Source organism: Rhinopithecus roxellana, chromosome 19 (genome assembly GCF_007565055.1).
Source record: "Rhinopithecus roxellana isolate Shanxi Qingling chromosome 19, ASM756505v1, whole genome shotgun sequence".
Classification (NCBI taxonomy): Eukaryota; Metazoa; Chordata; class Mammalia; order Primates; family Cercopithecidae; genus Rhinopithecus; species Rhinopithecus roxellana.
In genome coordinates, this window is record NC_044567.1 from 48,752,135 (window position 1) to 48,757,940 (window position 5,806).

Consider the following 5,806-nt stretch of genomic DNA (forward strand, 5'->3'; position numbering starts at 1 on the left):
CCACGCCCAGCTAATTTTTGTATTTTTAGTAGAGACAGGGTTTCACCATCTTGGCCATCTTGAACTCCTGACTTTGTCATCTACCCACCTTGGCCTCCCAAAGTGCTGGGATTACAGTTGTGAGCCATGATGCCTGGCCAATTTAATAATATTTTAAAAAATAAAAATAATAGGCCATGTGCGGTAGCTCACACCTATAATCCCAGCACTTTGGGAGGCCGAGGCAGGTGGATCACCTGAGGTCGGGAGTTCAAGAGACCAGCCTGACCAACATGGAGAAACCCCCTCTCTACCAAAAATACAAAAAATTAGCCGGGCATGGTGGCGCGTGCCTGTAATACCAGATACATAGGAGGCCGAGGCAGGAGAATCGCTTGAACCTGGGAGGCAGAGGTTGCGGTGAGCAAAGATCGTGCCCCTGCACTCCACTCCAACCTGGGCAACAGAGCAAGACTCTGTCTCAAAAAACGACGACAACAACAACCAAACAAAACAAAACAAAAAACTAAACAAAACAAAAAAACTAGCTGGGTGTGGTGGCACGTCCCAGCTACTTGGGAGGCTAAGGCAGGAGAATCGCTTGAACTTGGGAGGGGGAGTTTGCAGTGAGCTGAGATCATGCCACTTCACTCAAGCCTGGGGGACAGAGTGAGATTCTGTCTGAAAAAAAAAAAAAAAAGAATATAATCTGATCACTAAGGATATTCATTGCTAGAGTTGGTCGTTGTTTGTACTTTTTCAGAGGACAGAGGTAGAAAATATATATTCTTAAATTTATGTTACTCCATTTTCTTCTGGCATAAAGCAGTGCTGTCAAAATTATTCTTATTATAATCTAATTTTCATTCCCTTATAAGTCACATGCTCTTTGTCTTGGATGCCTAGACTGTTGTTTTTTTCTCTAAAACCCAATACTTTTACTAAGATATAACCTGATGTTGGTTGCTCTGGGTTGATACTTTTTAGGTATACAGTGTGCTCTTTCAATATATACTTTCAAATCTTTTTATATTTCCAAAAAGCTTTACTGAGTTATAATTTTTGACATTTATTCTATTTTCCTGTTCTTGGTTTTCTTCTTTGAGGACTTTGTTATCTGTATATTTGATTATCTTTACTGTCTTCAATATTCACTACCTTCTCTTGAACCCTTTTTATGTTTCTACATTTATTTATTTTTTGAGATAGGGTCTCACTTTGTCGCCCAGGCTGGAGTGCAGTGGCACAATCATGGCTCACTGCAACCTCTGCCTCATGTGCTCAAGTGATCCTCCAGCCTCAGCTGGGATCACAGGTGTGCACCAGCATATCTGGCTAATATTTAAAATGTTGGTAGAGATGAGGTTTCACCATGTTGTCCCGGCTGGTCTGGAACTCCTGGGCTCAAGTGATCCTCCTGCCTTGGCTTCTCAAAGTGCTGGGACTACAGGTGTGAGCCACTGTGCCTGGCCTCTGGGATTTCTAGTCTCTATCTATTCCTCTCCCCAACTTTGGGTTTGATTTTTCTTTCCTTCATCTCGAATCTATTCCGTTCAATTTTTTTTTTTTTAACTTTTAGTGGGAGAGCACATAGCCCTTCACTACCACAAACTGTACATTCAAATTTCCACATTTTGGTAAATCGCAGGGGTCCATACATCCAAAGTCTAATGAATAAGCCTTGCCCTTGGAAAACCACCTTCCTGATCACAGTATCTCCCGTCAGGTATTATCCTCAATTTTTTTTTTTTTTTTTTTTTTGGAGACATAGTCTCGCTGTGTCACCCAGGCTGGAGTGCTGGAGTACAGTGGTGCAATCTCAGCTCACCACAACCTCCGACTCCCAGGTTCAAGCAGTTCTCCTGCCTCAGCCTCCCAAGTAGCTGGGACTACAGGCACTCGCCACCACGCCTGGCTCATTTTTGTATTTTTAGTAGAGATGGGGTTTCACTATGCTGGTCAGGCTGGTCTTGAACCCCTGACCTTGTGATCCACTCACCTTGGCCTCCCAAAATGCTGGGATTACAGGCTTGAGCCACCATGGCTGGCTGATTATCCTCAATTTTAATTCTCCTCCCTTCAATTTTTCCTCATTACTGGAGCCTATCCTAGAACAGTCTAGCACATCACTTTTGAGAATCCATAAGACCTGGACTACTCCAGGTCCTTCAGATTTTCTTACTGTGCAGCAAAGGGTTAAGTAGCAGGTCTGGGTTGGCCACACCCTTCAGATCCTAAAGAAAGGGTAGGCCTTGGCAATATCCTGCCTGATAAGCTTGTCCTTGTTTACCTGGGGGCCTTGAGCCTTGTGGTATCAGCCTGAGCTCAGGCAGGGCTAAGGACTAAGGTGAGCCACATAGGGGGACAGCCATGCCCCCATGCCCCCAGGCTGCTGATAAAAACCAAGACTTAGGTGAAGTTCCCTGATAGATAATATTCTGTTCAAACTGTCACACACTGTTGAAGAGCAGCTAAGTACTGTCCACATGATTCCACTGGGAGAGGATAAATGGAAGCTTGTGCCTGATCTCTCCAGGCCCCTGCCCTGTGTGTCTTTTTCCATTTTTTTGTTTTTTGCTTTTTTTTTTTTGAGACGGAGTCTCGCTCTGTCACCCAGGCTGGAGTGCAGTGGCCGGATCTCAGCTCACTGCAAGCTCCGCCTCCCGGGTTTACGCCATTCTCCTGCCTCAGCCTCCCTGTCTTTTTCTATTGCTTATTTTATTTATTATTATTATTTTTTGACACAGAGCCTCGCTCTGTAATGCAGGCTGGAGTACGTGGTGCGATCTCAGCTCACTGCAACCTCTGCCTCCTGGGTTCAAGTGATTCTCCTACCTCAGCCTCCCGAGTAGTTGGGATTACAGGCACTGGCCATCATGCCTGGCTAATTTTTTGTATGCCTCAGCCTCCCAAAGGGCTGGGATTACAGGTGTGAGCCATAGCACCCAGATTTTATTATTTATTTATTTATTTATTTATAAGATGGAGTCTCGCTCTGTTGCCCACTGGAGTGCAGTGGCCCGATCTCAGCTCACTGCAAATTCTGCCTCCCAGGTTCATGCCATTCTCCTGCCTCAGCCTCCTGAGTAGCTGGGACTTACGGGCGCCCACCACCACACCTGGCTAATTTTTTTGTATTTTTAGTAGAGACAGGGTTTCACCATGTTAGCCAGGATGGTCTTGATCTCCTGACCTCGTGATGTGCCCACCTCGGCCTCCCAGAGTGTTGGGATTACAGGCGTGAGCCACCACGCCCAGCCATTTATTTTTAATAGACAGGATTTTGCTCTGTCACCCAGGCTGGAGTATAGTGGCAAATGTAGCTCGCTGTAGCCTCAAACTGCTGAACTCAAGTGATCCTTCCACCTTAGCCTCCTGAGTAGCTGGCTAATGCCTGGCTATGCCTAGCTAATTAAAAAAATTTTTTTTGGTAGAAATGGGGGTCTCATCATGTTGCCCAGGTTGGTCTTGACCTCCTGGCCTCAAGCAATCCTCCACACCTTGGCCTCCCAAAGTACCGGGATTACAGGTGTAAGCCAGCAGGCCTGGCCAAACTTGCTAATTTTAATCTGTGTCTTTTTGCTTTACTAAATAGTAACCATGAGCATAACAGCTTTTCTGAGTTCTGTGAGTCCTGGCAAGTCATCAAATCTGAGAGTGATCTTAAGCACCCCTGAACACACTTACCATGGCCCACTTGCACTCATCTGGTATTGGAAGGAAACAAATTTCTTGAGTTTCAGCTGCTACTTTTCAGTTGTTCCATGGTGCTTTCCAGGAGTTCCAGTTGATGATATGGGGTTTCCCCTGTTCTCACAGGCTTTGCGCCTTCTTCGTCCTGCACAGACACTGAGATCATGCAGGTCTTGCATCTGTTTGTAGTTCGTCTTCACTAGCTTGTATTTTAGAATTTGAGGGGGTAAGTGGTCACCTAGTCTTATTGTAGATATTATCCAGGGGATTTTGCTTTTGTTATCTATCTAGTTGCTCTATTTCTTTGTGTTTATTAAGAGATGGGGTCTACCAATGTTGCCTAGGCTCACTGCAACCTCAAATTCCCAGGCTCAAGCGATTCTCCCACCTCAGTCTCCTGAGTAGCTTTGGAACTACAGGTGGGCACCACCACACCTGGCTAAATTTTTATTTTATTTTTTGAGACATTGTCTCGCTGTTGTCCTGGCTGGAGTGCAGTGGCAAGATCTTGGCTGACTGCAGCCTCCACCTCCTGGGTTCAAGCAATTCTCCCACCTCAGCCTCCCATGTAGCTGGGACTACAGGTGTGCACCACCACATCCAGCTAATTTTTATAATTTTAGTAGAGATGGGGTTTCACCATGTTGGTCAGGCTGATCTCAAACTCCTGACTTCAGGTGATCTGCCAGTCTAGGCCTCCCAAAGTGCTGGGATTACAGGTGTAAGCCACCACACCCAATTTTTTTTTTTTTTTTTGAGGCGGAGTCTTGCTCTGTCGCCCAGGCTGGAGTGCAGTGGCCGGATCTCAGCTCACTGCAAGCTCCGTCTCCTGGGTCTACGCCATTCTCCTGCCTCAGCCTCCTGAGTAGCCAGGACTACAGGCGCCCGCCACCTCGCCCAGCTAGTTTCTTTTTGTATTTTCTAGTAGAGACAGGGTTTCACCATGTTAGCCAGGATGGTCTCGATCTCCTGACCTCGTGATCCGCCCGTCTCGGCCTCCCTAAGTGCTGGGATTACAGGCTTCAGCCACCGTGCCTGGCCACACCCAAATTTTTTAAGTGGATAAAAAATGGCTAGGCATAAGCCACCATGCCCAGCCAAAAAAATCAGTTTTTTTTTTTAAGACAGAGTCTCGCTCTGTCGTCCAGGCTGGAGTGCAGTGGCCGGATCTCAGCTCACTGCAAGCTCTGCCTCCCGGGTTTATGCCATTCTCCTGCCTCAGCCTCCCAAGTAGCTGGGACTACAGGCGCCCGCCACCTCGACCGGCTAGTTTTTTGTATTTTTTAGTGGAGACAGGGTTTCACCATGTTAGCCAGGATGGTCTCGATCTCCTGACCTTGTGATCCGCCCGTCTCGGCCTCCCAAAGTGCTGGGATTACAGGCTTGAGCCACCGCGCCCGGCAAAAAAATCAATTCTTATGATCATATCATCACACAAACTCTTCTCTCCAAGCACACAGTTTTGGAAACTAGGTTCCCTTACTTATTTGAACAGAATGAGTTCTTTTTTTTGAGACAAAGTTTCACTCTTGTTGCCCAGGCTGTACTGCAATGGCATGATCTCAGCTCACTGTAACCCCCGCCTCCTGGGTTCAAGTTATTCTCCTGCCTCAGCCTCCCCAGTAGCTGGGATTTTACAGGCATCCACCACCATGCCCAGCTAATTTTTGTATTTTTAGTAGAGACGGGGTTTCACCAGGTTGGCCAGGCTGGTCTCAAACTCCTGACCTCTGGTGATCCACCCACCTCGGCCTCCCAAAATGCTGGGATTACAGGTGTGAGCCAACACGCCCAGCCAATGAGTTCATTTAAAAAAAAAATCTTCACAGTTCAAGAAAATCAATATTTAAATTAGTTTCAAGGCCAGACACAGTGGCTCACGGCTGTAATCCTAGCACTTTGGGAGGCCAAGGAGGTAGGATCACTTGAGGCCAGGTGTTCAAGATCAGCCTGGCCAACATGCCAAAACCCCATCTCCACTAAAAGTATAAAAATTAGCCAGGTGTGGTGGTGCACACGTGTAACGCCAGCTACTTGGGAGGCTGAGGCAGGGAAATCCGTTGAACCCAGGAGGCGGAGGTTGCAGTGAACCAAGATTGCACCACTGTACCCCAGCCTGGGCAACAAAGTGAGA

General features: G+C 46.9%; 1 pseudogene; it reads right to left on the bottom strand.

Moving 5' to 3' along the window:
* Positions 1-1,559: 1,559 nt before the first annotated feature.
* Positions 1,560-1,712, bottom strand: LOC115895040 (annotated as a pseudogene).
* Positions 1,713-5,806: the final 4,094 nt, after the last annotated feature.